We start from the raw sequence: 19,589 nt of genomic DNA, 5'->3' as shown, positions 1-19,589 counted from the left end.
GATACTGAGAAATGGATCTTTCAACATTTAATGAATATCTCCAACACTAACCTTGTGTGAACTGAGTCATAAAACGGAAACCAATAGTCTTTTGCACATCTTGAAACCCCTCCAGCTAAAATAAAAAAAGCAGCCCCTCTCAGACAAGGACTATAAATATCCTCAATACCTTTTAAGTTTAAAGAAAGATGCATGGATTGCTTAAGAACTTGATCTTAGAGTCATACAAACTATTTAGATGGTGACTTGGTCATTTTTAGGATGCAATTTTGGGCAATGAATCCCTCTTGGAGGCTCTTTTCTAATTTATATAACAGGATAAAGCAGGATTAATAATATCTAGCTCTTGCCCTGAGGATAAAATGAGATCAAGTTATTAAAAAAACTTCATTAAGTGCTTGCATATTATAGGCAGCCCATAAATGATTTTATTTGTTCTAGGAAGTTGGGATTCTTGGTCCAAAGGTGTATTGGTTGACCTCCCCAGAGAAGAAGAGTGGGAGAAGCAGGAGGAAGAGAGGAAACAAGCTGGTGGAGTGTGGCCATAGCTGGGGACTAACTATGTTAGTCTGATTTTCTGGGGAAGCTCTGCAGCTCAAATTGCATTACTGCCAATCCCACTTAGATGGAGACAGGGGTGGAGGGGGATGTCCTTTCTAGCATGGAGCCCCATTTGGCAGAGGGCAATTCTCCAGAAAAAGGGTACAGCTTTGAATTGTTATCCTAGAGTACCAGCAGCACTGGGAGGGTGTGTGTGAGCACCTGCTGGCAAAGGTGGTCTGGGTGAGCGACCAACAGCACCCACTAGTGTCTACTCTTGACATTGCTCAGACGCACTTGCTTCTCTCTCCCAGTTCATCCCCCCAGGCACACCTTCTCCAGAGTTCTGACTGGTCATGTTTTGCGGGAAGAGAGATGAGGAAAGAGTTATCCAGACAAATTAGATCCTCTATTGCTGCTATTGTTCCTGTAGATGTAACTCAGTGGTTTTCAATCAAAGAAAGTTTTGCTTTGGAAATATCTGCAGAAATTTATGGTTGCGACTGGTGTTATGTCCTCTACTGCTTAGGTCAGCCACTCTGGCAAAGATTTATTTAATAAATGGTGTCAATAGGGCTGAGTTTGGGAATCCCTGCCATTACTGAAGAGCCTCATTTCATTATATCTCTTCCTATTCTCGATTCCCATCACCTTGGTGAGTACATTTTCTGCTCTAAGTGAGTTATCTGGAGACCTTATTCTCTGAGGGATATAAGCCCCCATTTTAGTAGGCTTTATCCATTTATGGTATTTGTACATGTACAGCGGGATATTGAAATATCAAGAGATATTCCAGTGGATCACTTAGATGGAGAACATTATCCTCATCCTGCCATCAGGAGGCTGAGGATTCTCTTTAGTAGCTTTGGAGCTCAACCTTAGTCTCAGTTGTTGCTGGATTAGACATTCAACTGTGGCAGTAGCTAGATTAGGCTGAGTGAGAGGAAGCACAAACTGTGGATCCCATAGAGCCCTACCAATGGCTTCTGGGCTCACCTGCCTTTATCACTTGGTGGTTTATAATGATGATTTATGGCCACATGGTCACTGTTGTCCAGTGTGAAAAAACTTAGTTTCTACCATAGCTTAGTAGCATTGCAAGACCTGGTTGTTTTTGTTTGTTTGTTTTTCTATTCTTTTAGTAAGGTCTAACTCTCCAATGTGTGTGTGTTTTCTTTTGGTGATACTGGGGATCAAATCCAAGTACTCACATATACCAAGCAAGTGTTCTACCCCAGCCCTCACATATCATTACATTATTCACCCATTTGAAGCATATTCAAATATTTCTTAGTTTATCTATAGAGTTTGAAAACATTAAACCCATCTAGTTTTAGAACATTTTCATCATCGTCAAATAAAACTTCATACCCACTAGCCGTCAATAGTCAGTACTCCCAAATCCCTTGGTCCTGGAAAATAACTGGTTTACTTTCTGTCTGTATGGATCTGCCCACTTTGGAAATTTTCTTTAAATGGAGTCATGTAACATGTGGCCTTTGTGCCTGGCTTGTTGCAGTTAGCATAAAGTTTTCAAGAACCATTTGTGCCATAGAATATATTGGTACTTAGTACCTTTTTATTTGCAAGTAATATGTCATTGTGTAGATAAAGCTGATTTTATCTATCTGTTCATGAATTGATAGACTCCAGTTTGGGGAATTTATGACTAATGCTTTTATGAACATTTATGTAACAATATTTTTTATGGATATATATCTTCAAATTCCTTCTAGTAGGTGTTGAGTTTCTGGGTTATATGGTAACTCTATGTTTAACATTTGGAGAAACTGCTAAGATGTATTCCCAAGTGGCTACACCATATGAAAATCTCACAATAATACATAAAGATTCCAATTTATCCATATCACCAACATTAATTTTCTTATCATTTTTACTTTAACCATCTTAAATGGATAATTTTGGGGGGGAGGTGTTTTATTTTCACTATGGTTTTGATTTGCTTTCCTCAGTGATTAATGATGTTGAGCATATTTCCATGTGCTTATTGATCATTTGTTTATATTGCTTGAAGAAAATACCTTTTGCAATTATTTGCCCATTTTAAAAATGGATTGACTTTTTACTTTTGAGTTGTTAGAAAGACTTATTTTTTTTTCACTGAATTGTCTTGATAGTGTTGTCAAAATCGTTTGACCATAAATATGGAAGTTTCTGGACTGCCAGTTCTGTTTCATTGATCTATATGTATACTTAAATCAGCATGACACTGTTTTGACTATAGTAGACTTGTAGTGAGTTTTGAAATAAAAACCTGATAATTCTCCAATTTTGTTCTTTTTCAAGATAGTTTTGGATTTGTTGTATCTCTTTGCTGTAGCTTGTATCTGAATGTGTCCTCCAAAGTCTGTGTGTTAATGGCTTGGTCATTAGCCTGGTGCAACTGGAGGCGGGGGGGTTGGAATTTTTGAGGTAAGGCCTAGAGGGATGAAAGGAGTTTACTGGGGGTATGTTTTTGAAGGGGATATTGGGAACCCAGATCCTTCTCCACTCTCTGCTTCCTGACCACCATGAGGTAAACAAGCTTCATCTGTCACATATCATTTGTGATAAATTGCCTTGCCACGCAGCCCAGAGGCAACAGAGACAACAAACCATTAACTACAACCTCTGAAACAAAAATAATTTTTTCTCTTCTTTATAATTGTTTACCTCAGGAATTTTGTCAAGTTAGGGAAGGTTGACTACCATATTCTTGCACATTCCTATGAATGCTATTTTGGTAGTCTGTGGCACTCCTCTATAGGACTGCAGTAAAGGTTCATTTTCTGATTGCAACCAACCTGCTGGTCACAACTGTAATGCCCAAAGTTCTGCTTCATCATTTGGATCTGTCATTGCATTGGAATATTAGAACACATCTACCCTGAGGCTCTGGGGTTCTAAGTCTGATGCAAAATCTACCTCTGAATGCCAGATTTGCGAATCCAATAGATAATTTTTTTGTTTGTCTTGAGGTGAAGGAAACACATTAAGGGACTATTGACCCTGTCTGCTTTTGGTAGATTGACTCTTGGAAACTTAGTCTTCCTTACTGTCACTGGAATACCTGTGATGCCTGAATTATTTTGATAGTTTTCCAGCTTGTGATATTGTGGCTCAACTATGACACATGGGTCATTGAAACTGATCTAGGTCGCATTTTTTTTTTTTTTTTTTTTTTTGCTTTCTGAACCTTATAAAATATGACAAAGATGTTTCTTTTGTCACAAAAGGAGCAACAGTTAAAATATTAGATAGATTTTTTAATGCCCCCCTATTATCTAGAGCCTATGGTATTGTTGGACATTAGAATTACTTCTGACTCTACCCTCACCCTTCCTGGGCCTCATAATATAAGTAGGAGTATGAATGAGGTTGTGCCCAGAAAGGGATCATCTCAACTCTGCTACTTCCTGAGTAATGATCAGGAAAGAAATTCTAGGTATGGATAGAGGACAGTGGAAAAAACACAAAGTTATAAGCACTAGGATTGAATGCACTAATATTATGGCAGTGGAGCAAGAGAAGAATTTCTGGCACCAGAGTGGAAACCATTTAGATCCTAGTAGACATAAGGAGTTGGGAGATGACAAATCCTCATTGTCCTTCAGGTTGAACACTGTTGCCTGGGTCAGGCAGCAGTTGCATCTCATAATTTAGCCAGAGACTGAGCTTCTCATCCTGTTCACTTGCTCTACAAACAAAAATAGAACAAATCTTAGATGAATATGGAAGATTGACTTGTTCTGCTTTGTGCCCCATGCCATCAACTATAATTTCCAAACAGGAACACACACAAATGCAACCTTTTTTTCAATCTGACTGATCATGTATTTTTTCCTGATGTCTGAGTGGCCTTGGGTTATGGCATGTGAGACATACAAGGCTTCAATTATTTCATGAAGCTTCCCATGTGTCCTAACAACAACAACAACAAAAAAGTGCCCGTGTAATGGTGATTCAAATCAGCTTTAACAATGGCTCCTAAAGTAGAAGGACTGAGTAATGATTATTCAGGTCATATTTTTGTATGTGGGGAGAACGGACCATGGGATGTCTCTCCATTGGAGATGGATGTTGAGTTATGGGCTCCTTTTTTGTCCCTTGTGATTATTAAAAATCTTATAGTACCCCTTCCATCACAGTTTTTTGATCAAGACAATCACGCAAGTCCATTCAGAGTTGAGGATTGATGTCACTAGAAGAAGCACTTGAGATATGAAATATATATTGGTGCAACCATCTTTGGGATATACATTCTGCCACACTTTATTTTGATGATATTTTATTTTGACATGTACTGAAATAGCCTCCAGTGATTCTTCCAAATCCAAGTCTAATAAATCTACTATGTTAAATCTAACCGTATTCAAATATTTTTGTGCTCTTTACTCAAATCTCTTAAATTGACTTATTATTGAAATCAATCTTTGTTTTGTATGACTCAGGTTTTTCATTATTAAATCCCGCCTCTCAGAATATACACACTATGTGTCCAGAATTTTCTTTTGTTCTTGGCTCTATACTCGGAGCCTAGAATAGTGCTTAAGACATACTTGGTATTAAATGAATATTTGTTTATCAAATTGAGAAAAAAAGGGCTTATGTCAGTTTTCCATAGCATTTAAAGCATAAAACTCATAATTTGAATGGTGAAATTTAGGAATGGGGACAAGAGCCATTCATAAGTCAAGAATGACACTGAGAGTTAAGTAAGAAATTACTAAAGTTCAAATGACATACCAATTACCATCAAGTTTTGGACTCTCAAATTCAGCAGAAAAGGTTGTGTCTCTGCAGGGATTGATTTATGTGTGCAACAGTCTTGTTTCCCTGGTTTTGGTGTTTGTTTCCCTGGTTTTGGTGTTTGGCATCTGACTCTAATACACTGGCGAATGAAATTCTCCTCCTTTCACTACCAACTTAAATATATGTAAAGATTCTCTCCTCTGCAAGATCACATGTCATTATCCCACAAACTTCATAGGCAAGAATTAATACCTTCATTTTAAAGGATTTACTTGTTTAAGGTCACTAGGTTTTAAGTGACATCAATTTGATTCAAGCTTGCTTATTATTATTTTTTCTTTTCTAGTTCTATAGTCATGACCAATATTCTACTCATAAGTTCTGACACACATCAGCCTGCACTTACTCATTAGTGGATGAAGCAAGAGCCCAGGCAGAGTACTTTGAGACTCCTTCAGATGATTACCTTCACTAAAGATACTTGTCCCATTGAATTACTGTTTATAATAATAGTTGTAATTGACATCATTTTAGTAGTAGTAGAATTTACATAAAATGTATTATGTGTTGTTTCACTTATTTAAACATGCAATTGTGTTGCTAACATGCAACAAAATATTTCATGTATAGTCATGCATCACCTGGTAAACTTACTGCCAACAACAGGCTATGTAAAAATGGTGCTTCCATAACATTATGTCACCTATCATCTTATCATGTGGCAGTCATCTTAGTTTTAAACACATTTTATGATATTTATGTAATCACAAAATGACCTAATGATACATTTCTTAGAATGTATCCCTGTCATTAAATTATGTATGAATAAATGTATTTCATTCAAAAACTAAAGTTTAAAGTGTAATTTTTTTACTAAAGTAATAAATCAATTTAGCATTATATTACACCTTTCTTGTTTATATGCTTCATAGAATCCCTTGAAGTACCAGCTCAAATTTCTTCACTGACTTCAGTTCACTCATGAGGTCTTTATTTTCTAAACTGATAACTTTTATTGTCTGTTTCATCTATTTGATATTTACTATCTTGTGTATGTGGGTTTTTTATGACAGAATACTCTCTCTGAAAACTCACACATTGTCTTTTGTACCACATGTAAATAAAAAAATTATATATTTATTTTTTTGAAAGTGTGTGTTTTATCTTCTTATTTCCACCTAGGAAGCAGCTTACACAGAACATAAACAATGAAATAAAAATAGAATTGTGAAGAAAGAAAAATCAGAATAGAAAGTAGCAAACAGTATAGAAAGTACAATGCAAAGGATATAAGTTCCTTTGACTTTGCTTATCCTGGTAGCCCAAGGAAAGGAAAATTTAGGCATTAGTTAGATTTACGATGAAGAAAACCACTCAGGGGGATTGTTTTAGTTCATTATGTTCTGCCATAACAAAATATGAAAGGCTAAGTGCATTATAAAGAAAAGAGGTTAATTTTGCTCACAGCATGTTGCAAGCAAATATTTGTTTTCTGATGAGGGGTTTCTGATAAGGCCTTCTGACTAACTCACAACATGGTGTATCATATTGCATAGTGAGAGGGTGTGCAAGGGTGGTGAGAGCGGATGAGATCAGACATCAAGAGAGTAAGCAAGAGGGCAGACTGAGGAAGTTGAACCTTCTCCTGGCAATCAAATCTGTCTTGTGAGACTTAACCCATTCCTGCTGCACTGGCACCAATTCTTTTTAAGAGCAGCGACTCCTATGTACCCTCTAAGAGGGTCTGCCTCTTATAGGTTCTTCCATATCTTAATAGCATTACATTGGGGACCAAGCCTCCAGTGCACAGAACTTTGGGGAATAAATCACAGCAGGGATCAAATCATTTCTTGGCACTAATCTTTAAAATAAATTCCCATCATAAAAGCAGCTTTTGAAGACCCTGAGCAAATTAATGAGCAATATCCTCAACAGATCTCAGCACACCCAGTAGAGGTCTTAAAATAGTTTCTCTGATGTGTTTTCCTTATGCATCTGTAAATTAAGGCAGAATTTATAACTGCAAAACACATCATGAAACTAATATGGGACTCGTCTGAAAGACTGATGTAAAAATAAGATTTCTACATCAGCTGAAGTTCTAATACTACTGATTCAAGTCCAGGAAATGTATGAAACTGTTTATGATGTAGTGCTCATAAAGAGTTTATAGAGGTGATTAGTTGTTAAAAATTCATGTCTTGTCCAGTCTGGGGCTTACTCATCTGGATGTCTATTCTTCTCTTTCGAGATGAGGAACTTGATGAAACCAACAAATAAAATACTTATTTAATAAAACTAGAATGAAGTTAATTTCCATTTTCAATTCCAAAGTTGAATTTGTTCTCATGCCTTTTGAAATACAATATGTCTTTGGAAATTTTAATGAGTCAAGTTCCTTCATAAACAAAAATATACAAAGTTTTTTTCTTGAAGAAGTCAATGAATTTTAGTTTGTAATAAACTTGTTTATTAAAATACAGCAAAGATGGAAAAATGCAAATATCTTGAATATACATGGGTAGCCATGACATGATTCAGCAATAGAACATTCTCACCTCCATAGACCTCAAGTCACCATTTCCTCTTTACCTAAAAAACCAGCCTCGTGGCTTTAAGTACCACAGCTTAGTTTTGCCGATATTTTTAATTTTCTGTAGAAGGGACAATGCTGTTTGTATTCTTCTGTGTCTGGCTTCATTGCTCAGTGTTGAATGTATAGTTCCCATACTCGAGTTCATATTGTGCTGTATAGCAGTAATTAATTAATTGACACACTTTATTTTGCCAAATGGAAATACTGTCAAATACATGAGGTTTTCTATTATTGGACTATGGTAAATAACACAAGTTGGAACATTCTTGTACACATCTTATAGTCCCCACACAGGGATAAGATTGCTGGAGACATAGGTGGCCAATTTTAAGACATACTTCTTGCTTCCCAAAATGATTAGTTTAACTTACCCTCCTATCAGCAGTATTAAGAATTCCAGTTGTTTATCATACCTAGATTTGTTTCTGTTGTGTTCTAATTTGAGTCATTCTAGTTGGTGGGCTGTAGTATCTAATTGTGGCTTAAATTTGCAATTCCTGAATGACTAACAAGGTTGACTACTTTTTCGTATGCTCCTTAGCCATTTGGTTACTTTTCTTTGTGAAGCAGTTAATAAGTTTTTCCATTAGTTTGTATGTCTTGTTCTTAAATAGTGTTAAAAGTTTCTAATGCAGCTGGGTATGGTGGTGGACGCCTGTATTCCCAGAACCTGGGGAGGCTGAGGTAAGAGGATCCCAAGTTCAAGGCCAGCCTCAGTGACTTAGCGAGGCCCTGAGTAACTTAGTGAGACCCTTTCTCAAAATAAAAAATAAAAAGGGCTGGGATGTGGCCTCGTGGTTAAGCACCCTGCGTTCAATCCCCAGTTCAAAAGAAAACCAAAACATTTTCTAATGCATGTCACATTAATATGTTATGGATCTGAGTCCTATGTTTTCAAGTTTCTTAAGTTTTTAGTAAAAATTTTCTAAAAAGTTTTTAACATTAATAAAGTCTAATATATTAGCTGTTTGTTTATATTAGTACTTTTTTTTTCTTTCACTCTCCTAGGTCAAGAAAAATATCCTCCTTGTTTTCTTCTGGAAGCTTTAAAGTTTTACCTTTAATATTTAGATCCACTAGAATCCTTCATTACAACAGTGAAGTAGTAGACCTAGGACAATAATAGTAGTACCTGTCACTTGTTGTGGGCCAGGCAGTCGATATTCTGAAATTTTAATCCTTAAAATAATACTACAATGTAGGTGCTATATATATATTTTAAAGATAAGGAAATCAAAGCTGAGTGTAGCTCAGCACTACTGCCCTCCTACTCATGAGGAATGCACAGAGGATTTGAATCCATTTTGGGCTCTTTTCATGGACACATATTTATCATATATTCCCTTAGTGGGGTTCCTGTTTGTGAGCTGTGTGCAAGTGAAAACCTTAAAATCTGTGCATAGATGTTCGCAACGTAAAGGGTCCCAGTTTTATGGGGAAAGAAATCAATTGAATAAAATTAAAATAAAAAGCAAAATCGGTAGAAACATCCAAAGGATCATACCTATGAAAGATAAAATATAAAAAAGAGGAAAATAATGCACTGAGAACTCAGAAAAGAAGCAAATGGATCAAAAGGATTAGCAACAATAGATGCTGACAAATGAAATCATTAATGTACCACTTCCATCTGGAAAGTGTTGTTGAAAAGCAAGCAGGAAAGAGAAGAGCAGGCAAAATTGGTGAAGGTCAGGGACATAAATAATTCCGAGTGTTATCGCTTTATAGGTTAGGTTTCTAAGTTCGAACTCAAGGGGCTGCTTATTTCCTTGTTATTGCTTTGTTTTCACTCAGGCGAGCTCTCATCCAGAGAGGGAGAAGGCTCTGTTTTTGTTATATCAGCTATTGTCAATGTGACAAAATGGGAAATTTGTGTGTTATGCCACTGGTAAAATCAGAGTACGGCTTTCTATTGAATAATTTTTAAAAGCTTGCCTCTGTAAATGCATAAACATCAGCAAAATACAGAACTCCAAATTAAAAATATGAAAGTATACATACAATAGAATTTAATAACTCTCACTAACGTTTAGCGTGTGATTGGCCTGTTCCAAAAAGCAAGAAAATTATTTCCCTGAGAGGGTCCAAGGGGGAAATTCATCACGATTTTTTTTTTTTTTTTTGGAATCAGAAGAAAGATTCTTTGAGATCAATTACTTATTCTTTCACCTGTTTTTTATTTTCTTATGATAAGTTTAATATTTCCTCAACTCTGGTTTATGTTGTTATTGTTGAAAAAACAGAGTTTTTTATTCCATTATTATTATTTTTTTTTCCTCTGGATCACTGCAATGCCACAATTGGGGACTATGTTCCTCAGTTTAGTGTAACCTTTAAAACAATGCTTATAAAGAACTTAGTGAAGCTTAAAAGCAGAGTTAAAGTTGTCTCAACCCGGCTTTTGTGTCATTTATATGATTTTAATAATCATGATTCTACAGAGCAGAAGTTGAAATAGTTCAAGTGCTTAAAATGTTATAAAATGGTATGAAATCTGATCAACATAAATATAAATGCTATTACTACTTTAATGTTTAAGCATTAACATACCCCACCCTAGGATTTTAACTAGAGGACATTTTTTTTTTTTGAGAATTGAATATGATGTGTAAGGAAAAAAAATACTTGTAAAATGGAGTAAATATTCATGAGGAAATTTTATATGAAGCATCAACATTGTCCAGGGACCTGGCTTCCCCTCTTCTCCATCTCTAATACTAAAGGCTCCCCTGGAGATCATCTTGAGAGATAATCATGGTTCCCTACATGTGGTGTTTTAACTAAGTTTGCAAACGTATTTGGGGTTGCCCAAAAGGAGAAATGGAAAGCTGAAAGCTGTGCTATCTTTCTCAGAGACAGATGGGGAGTTTTCTCTGTTGGTGACCTTAGTAAGTCCTAGGAAGGAGTGATACAGTAAGTGAAAGTTTAAAAGAGATACACAGAATGTGGGGACATCGTATTTACTTATTTATTTCCTTAATGAAAGAAAAATGAGAATCAAGAAAAAAAAGGAGGAAAAAATGACACTTTTGAAAGTTCATGTGGTCTGGTTATGCCCAGCTCTGGGCATGAAGAAGAGGCAATCTGTTCACCATCCTGAAGTGGCCATCTACTCTTGTTGCAAGGATAGGAAAAGGTATGTATATGATGTAGATACTTTTTCCTAGTAAAACATGAAATAGGTGTCCGTTTATTTATTCATCTATTTAGCAAATGTTTACAGAGCACTATTTATGTGATAAGTGTATTGAAAATCTGGATAACTAAATAAACACAAGTTCTTTTTTTCTAAATATTTTTTTAGTTATCCATGGACCTTTAATTAATTTGTATGTGGTGCTGAGAATTGAACCCAGTGCCTCACACATGCTAGGTGAGTGCTCTACCACTGAGCTACAGCCCCAGCCCAACACAATTTCTGACCTCAAAAAAGTCACAGCTGGTATAAGACAGGTGCTCTCAAACGTGCCTTGCCCATAGTAGACAGTAAGTGCCTGCTCTTAATGTAACCACGGTTTCTCTTCCTGTGATACCATCTCTGGGAGAGCTACAAGCTCTAAGAAACTCTACCTTCTAAGCCAGGAACCCTGAAGCAATTGTCCTTAGTGCCGAGAAGGAAGAACAACATTGGTGCTATCTGAGCAGAGACAAAGGATACCGAATAACAACCAAGGGTAGAGGCAGGCTTTGTGGAGGAGGAGATGCCTGAGATAATTTTTAAACTTCAGTAGCACATTACTAGAAGGACAAAAATGAGAGAATAATTTCTGACAGAGGTAATAATTTGAGAAAAACAAAATCTAAATGTTGGAAATATGGACTATGTGATAAAAGCCAGGTGAGTCCATATTGCTGAAATTTAAGTTTCATGATTCAGCTGTCACTGCAAAATAGTTTTACAGGCCTGAAGAGTACAACAAGAGTAGTCTAAACAAACGGGAAGATTGTGCATGACCCTTTACAGAAGAACTCGTTCTCAGTCGACCAGAAACCTTGAAGGGATGCCAGGTGTTTGGGTATTGGCATATTCTAGGATTTGCATCTTGGAGGTTCTTGGAGCTTATGGTTCTCCTGAAGATGTTAACAGAAGGAGGATTCCTAACAAGAGGGGGCATTTACTGTTTACAAGGCAAGACATCCTTCCAAATACTTGCTGTGTCAGATTTTATTTAATCCTCACAAAACCTTTCCAGGTAAATGTTATTATTGATTCTGTTTCGTAGATGGGGAAATAGGGATTTGAGAAGTAAGATGGCTTTCCCAATGTCTTATAATGTGAAAGTGGCTGAGCCAGGATCCACACAGAGTCCAGATGCAGAATACAGTAACTAAATACAAAATAATCTATAAGGAATAAGTTGTGCTCAAATTGAGGAAAGGTAATTTGAACAGCAATCAAAAATATTTGAATAGGGAAGAGAGATTTAGGGTAATAAATAGGGACTAGAATCTGTGGGACCTGGTAGCTAACAGCATACCAAGAGAGAATGTGGTGTTTGAGTTTAGGAGTACTCTTGGATTCCCAGGTTGAGTCATTTATTCATTTTACATTAGCCACTGTGATATGCCAAGTGCTATGATAAGTGGTTGGACTACCGTGTTTAAGCAAAAACAGATAGGATTTTGTTCTCAATTTTATAACTCTGTGGAGATTTTAATTAATTAAATAATTACCCTATTTAATGTAAATTGCTACTGAAGATATGCAAAGCTACTGTTTTTTCTTTTTTAAATGAGAATATATGGAATTTAAGTTAGGCATGCAATCAGAAAAGGCTTCATGGAGGAAGTGATGTTGGAGCTAAGAGCCGAGGGATGGATGGGTAGGAGCCGACTGCAGAGGTATTCCTTGTAAGGAATGATTTCTTATGCAGCCAAAGCGGAGGAATATTCAAGAGGGATGATGTGGGGATATAGATATCCATGTACAAGTATGTATTGGAAAATGGCAAACACCACTTTACCTTTGGGAAAAGGCACATGAACAAAATTTGAGCAGAGGTCTGGCCCAGTTCAGAGAGTGCATAGGTAAGGTTGCCCAAGCAACGGGTGCAAAGTGAGAAAGGATGAAAACAAGGAGCTAGACCAGGGTGACATTTAAGGACTGTGTAGAGAAGGAGTTTTCTAACAGTTGCTAAAATGAAAGGACCCAAGAGACAAAAGGAAGACCAAACTGTAAGGATAGTGGAGGCAAAGATCATTGCAATGAGATGTGGCAGGTGTCACAGAAGTTGGGTCCAGTAAGGATCACAAATGAAGAGCCTGGTAACTGTACAATGAACAGTGACCTCGGCCAGGACAATTGCAGTGGACAGGTGACAGAGGAAGCCAGAGTAGGAGATTCACTGATTGCCACAACTAATCTGAGAAGCCTGAGCTGGTCTCCATAGGATAAAACCTCTGAATACCCGACGTCCCCCCACTGAGAAACACAGAGGCATGTGCCTTCCTGGAATTCAAGACCCACCACTCTAGGAGAATCTCAGACAACAGGATGCACTCAAATTGACAGCACAAACTTCCAGCTTTCCTCTCCATCTCCTTATGCCTCAGGGTGTCTGTCCCTAATGCAGTCTGCCGTGATCCAGGTCTTCCGCTCCATGAATTCCTCTTATTCTAAGGACCCATGGTACCTAAGGGTGACACTAATGGCCATAGAAACAGCCACTAACAGAGGAAGTAATATTCTTCTGCTAAAAAAGTCAACTATAAGAAAGCAAAATTAGAGCATTGAGAATCCATGACAGCTTTGCATAAGAGCAAGAACATAAATGTTCAAAGGACCTTTCCACAAGTTAGTTCCCCACAGAACTTCAACCCAAGCAGCTTGATGATGATCTCTCCCTATTTTCTGAAGATTAAAAGATAATGGCACAGTGAGAGGTGGGAAATATCAGTAGAGGCAGCATCATCCCTCATATCTTGATTAAAAAGTTACATGGTAATGGACAGAAGTGTTTGAAAATTATTATTATATTCTATCTTATTCTGCAGACAATTTGAGCTAATTTACAAAATTCATAGTCTATATTAGTGTAATACAAATGGATGAGGAAAATAAGGCCAGGAAAATAAAGTAGGTGTGTGTGTGTGTGTGTGTGTGTGTGTGTGTGTGTGTGTGTTTATGAGGCAGAGTAAGAGAAAGAAATTTTGAGATAAAACTTTTGTAAGCAGGAGATATTTGTCCTTGTTTTTATTTAACCTCAATCTTCTCTCTGTAAAGTATCACTCTAAAAAAGTATGTCTTTTAATTTGACAAAAATGCAAACTTATATCTCTACTAGCCGAGAAGGTGTAGAAGGCTTCTCTTGAGAGAAAAGGGAATGGACAAATAAAGATTTCTGATCTCAGACAAAAGAAAATCACCTAGGAAGAGAGCCAGAAGGGGAAGATTCTAAGGAGAGAGATGGAGAGCTATGCCAGGAGGCAAACACATAAAAAAGATTTAGTGATCTGACTAATTAAAAATTTAAAAGCTTTATTTGTCAAAAACATCATAAACAACCCAAATGTTCTGAGATAGAGGACAGGTTGAGAAGTCTAACTGCATTTTCTGTGTAGGTGGGAATTTGCTGAGCCAGGGCAGCTTTTAGCTGTTAGAGGTTAAGAATCCAGTTCAAGGTTACCCACCTCTTATCCGCCAGAGCCAGGATGAAAGCAAGCCTGGCTGTGCCCCATAGCGGATGCCCTGAACCACGTTTCCCTTTCTTTAGATTTACCCTGAATTTGTCTATTTCCTCTCTTGCTTGCTTTTAAATTCTTTTTGCAAATGGAGGATTGAACCCAGGGCCTTACATATGCTCGACAAGTTCTCTACCATGGACTCTCCCCATGAACCTCTATTTTACTCTCTTCCAAAGCTTTATTGTTTTCATCATTTTGTTTTGTTTTATATTTAATATATTTTGGATTAGTCGTGTATTTTCATGCTGTTTATTGTTGATGGAATAAATGAATATTCAAATTGGTTATTTTTGGTGTAAAGACATTTTCTTGGTCCAAAGCTGTTTTCATTTTCACCTTAATGATGAGATTTTCTCATACCTCTGTGAAATAGGTATTATTTCTATTCTCATTTTATAAATGAGGAAATCAAGGTCTAGGATCTATAATCAGAGCACTGATTAGGAAACCAGGTCCAAGTAGGGGACAGTAAGAGAACACATGTAGAGGGACCAGATAAAGTGGTAGAGCAGATAATCCACAGTGCTTGGGTCTGATGAAGTGGGCAGGAACCCATGGGCCTTTTTGGTAGCAATCCCTTCTGGGCTGGGTCCTGGAAGCCTCAGGAGCTAGTCTGCCATTGCAGAGCATCTTTTGATGACCAGTTAATCTGATCCAATCTTCGCAGTTATCTGACACTTAAGTACAGGCTCACCTAGGTATTGTGAGGCATGAAACTTATATACTTTAAGTAAAGATTATTTTAAAAACCTAATTTTTGTAAATTTCACAAAACAGAAGACTGTGCTAAGACATTTCTAAGACCCCTCTTGATAACCCCTGCAAATGAGGGGCCATTTAATCCAAATGGTTTAAACTTGACAATAACCCTGTTCCTTCTCCTTGGGATTTAAAATGTTAATAGGAAGTTTCAAGATACAATAGCTAATGTATTGATTGATAAAGTGATAATTTCATGTAGGGGTTGGGACGTTATGGACCTCAAGTACCACCAGAAAGGAAGTCTTGATGTTCACACAGGAATTAATTCCTACCCACAGTATCCAAGATCATTGATGAAGACTGTATGAGTTACAGTAGATGTAATCACTAGGTGTTTCATTTTCATCCTTCCTAGAAATCAAGAAATACAGACACATATTTCTCCATGCTAATTCTACATGCATACATATAAATAAATAGGAAATAGATATTTTATCATATATTTATGTGTGTGCATATGTATGTATATGTGTGTGTATATATAGAAAGAGAGAAAGCAGAAGCAGTGTGCACACACACACACACACATACACACATGTTTCTAAGGCAATTTTCTGGTAATCTACTAAATTATGTTTGAAAAGGAAAATAAATATCTCCTCACCTAACCCACTGCTATGGACTGAATTGGGTTCCTAATTTCATATGTTGAAGCTCTAATTCCCTAACTGCTAATGTGATATTATTTGGTCACGGGCTTTGGGAGTAGGTAATGATGTCATAAGATTGGGGCTTTGACGAAGAAATTAGTCTGCTTATGAGAAGAGACACAAGAAAATTTTCTCTCTCTTCACTATGCAAGAATGTACTGAGAAATTGGCTGTCTACAGGTCAGGAAGACAGCCTTCACTAGGAACCAAACCCTATAAAATGTTGATCTCGGATCTCCAAGTCTCCAGAACTGTGAGGAAATAAATTTCTGTTGTTTAAGCCACCCAGTCTATGGTAGTTTGTTATAGCAGGTTGAACAGTCAAAGATACCCACCATATAGTTAAAATTTTATGATATATGCAAGTACAATAAATGTACAATAAAACAATTAATGTAATTTTAATACTTTAAATCACATACATATTGTGTTAGTTAACACCCCCCTGCCCCTATTATGACAAAACACCTGAGATAATCAACTTAAAAAGAGGAAAGGTTTATTTGGCTCACAGTTTTGAGGTTTCAGTACATGTTGAGTTGGCCCCATTGCTGTTTGGCCATTAGAGAAGGAGTGTGTGGCAGAGTAGACTACTCATTTCATGGCTTTGGGAAACAAAAAAGAGAGGAAGAGGAAGAGGAAGGGCCAGGGTCTCAGTACCGCCTTCTAGGAGATGCCTTCAATGAACTAACCTCCTTCCAATAGTTTTCATGTCTTAAAGTTGCCCCCACCTCCCAAAATAGTGCAACAGGGTTGAGGACCAACTCTTCAAATCATGGGCCTTTGGGGAACATTCAAAATCCAAACTGTAGCACATTATCTATTCTGCTAAGGTAGTTTCAGCTTGGATTTTATCTTCGTGATAGTGAAAGAGCCTTTAGGGTGACTAAGTATAGACTCTGCTATGTTCTGTGTGACTACAAAGTTAATTTTATTTTCTAAAAATCGATTTTGCTGGGCACAGTAGCACATGCCTATAATCCCAGTGACTGGGGAGGCTGAAGAGAGAGAGGAGTATTGCAAATTTCAGGTCAGTTGAGTGAGCAATATTGAAACAGAGACACCCAGGCTCTGATCAGCCTCAGGATGGCAAAATGAGGCTAGGTGAAATCACCAAAGGAGAAAACACAGAAAAAGAGAACACTGTAAGACTGAGCAGAAATGAGGAATAAAGTAGGAAGAGATAAAAAAAAATGACACAAAGTCAGGCTGCAGTTGCAGCTCAATGATAGAGCATTTGCCTAGTACGTGTGAGGCACTGGGTTCAATCCTCAGCACCACATAAAAATAAATAAATAAAATTAAGGTATTATGTCCATCTACAACTTAAAAACAAAATGACACAAAGTCAAGGTAATAAAGGGAGTTTCAGAAGGAGGGACTTTAGTCCCACCTTGCATGATACCTTATATTTCTGGTGCTTATCTTTCCTTGCTTTCAAAGTAAACTATATTTCTACATTGTTAGGGCAGGAATAATTATTTTAAATTTGACAATGTTTGGCACCATGCTAATGTCAAGCATTTGATAATCCTTGCTTATGGTTTGATTTTTATGATATTGAAATGATGACAAAATCATCATAGCTGATACTTATTGAGTATATAATGAGCAGTTCTATGTACTTTATGTAGATTATTAACTTACTCCCCACAATAATCAAATGATGTGCATTATCCAAATGTAACAAACTTCTCCAGAAAGGCAAACACTCAGAATTTGCCCTAATATATACTAGCAAGATCATATTTAAACAATCATAAATGGAGATTTCCTAATTTTGAAACTTTAGATTTAGGTTGTTAGTTAAAAATCTTAATTCATATGAGAATAGAAAATTACAAGTGTTGGTGAGGATATAGAGAAACTGGAAGCTTGTGCACTCTTTTTATAAAAATGTTTTTAGTTGTAAATGGACACAATAACTTTATTTTATTTATTTATTTTCTTTTTTATGCGGTGCTGAGAATCGAATCTAGTGCCTCACACGTACTTGGCAAGTGCTCTAGCATTGAGCCGCAGCCCCAGTCTAGTGTGTGTACTCTTATTGCTAGTACAAATGTAAAATAGTGCGGTCACTGTGGAAAATAGCCAGTTCCTCAAATAATTGAAAATATGATTACTGTATGATTTGGCATTCCACTTCAGGGCATATATACACCCCCAATTTGAAAACAGAGTTTCCAAGAAATATTTGTACATCCATGTTTATAGCTACACTATTCACAGTAGATTCCTAAAAGAGAAATCAATTCAAATGTTCACTGAAGGATGAATAAATAAGATAGTGTATGTACATTAGCCCTTAAAAAATAGGAAAATTTCTAACATAGGACACAACATGGGTGTACCTTGATGCTATAGTGCTAGATGAAATAAGCCAGTCACAAATAAGATACTGTAGTATTTCAATTATACGAAGTACCTATAATAGTGAAATCCACAGATGGTAAGTACAGTGGCCACTGACAAGGGCTGTGGCAAGGGGAGAATGAGAGCTGTGTATGATGGAAACAGTTCTGGAGATGGACTGCAACATAGTTATGTCCTTTATGCTCCTGAACTGTACATTTAAAAATAGTTACATTGGTAAATTCTGTTATGTATATTTTACCACAATTTTAAGAAGAGTGAAGAATCCAATCCCTCTTAATTCAGTTATTACTGAAGTCCAAAGCTGTCCTATTATTACTTTTCCGTACACTTTTTGAACAGGATAGAATGTCCCAGTATGCAGAAAACTCTTCATAGGCTGCACAGCTTTGATGCTGTGTATGGTACGTATATGGATTCTGTTATCCTTTGATATGAGGTGTCCTCCAAAAGCTCACATGTGAGACAATGCAAGAAAACTCATATGTGAAAAGATTGAGTTGTGAGAGCCTTAACCTAATCTTCTGATAGGGACTAAGTAGGTGGTAATTGTAGGCAGATATGATGTGGCTGGAGGAGGTGGGTCATTGGAGCATGCTTTTGGGATATATATTTTGTCCATGATAAGGGGACTTTTTTCTCTCTCTTCTTCCTGGTGCCATGTCCTGAACTGGTTTCCTCTACCACACTCTTCTACCATGATGTCTGCCTATCTCAGACCCAGAGCAATGGAGTCAGCCACCTGTGCACTAAGATCTCTGAAACTACAAGCCCCAAATAAAGTTTTGCTCCTCTAAAATTGTTCTTGTCAGGTCTTTTAGTCATTACAGTGAAAAAGCTGACTAAAAACAGATTCAAACTGGAAAGAATGGAAATAAGATATAAGGAAAAGATAAAAATGAACATGTGCTTATATCCCAGCTACTAAGACTGTGCTTAACTCTTCATAATAGGAACTTTTTGGAATATTTTAATTTAGGTTTTTGATAAAGAGCCTATTTTTGACTTGAAATGAAGAACAATTAATTCTACTATAGGCTTCAGTAGTGATGATTATATGGGAACCTGATTATACTTTATAATGATTCCAGATAGAGTAATTTTTAAATGTTTTATTGGATCTATGAAGGGATCATTGTGTGACTTGCATTTAGAAAAACTTACTCTCCAAAGAATTATCTGTGGTAGGCTATTACTGTTAGGTCAAGTTATGCGTTTGAAATTGATTAATC

The sequence above is a fragment of the Callospermophilus lateralis genome, chromosome 17 (assembly GCF_048772815.1).
Source record: "Callospermophilus lateralis isolate mCalLat2 chromosome 17, mCalLat2.hap1, whole genome shotgun sequence".
NCBI lineage: Eukaryota > Metazoa > Chordata > Mammalia > Rodentia > Sciuridae > Callospermophilus > Callospermophilus lateralis.
Note: the sequence above shows the minus strand (reverse complement) of the source record.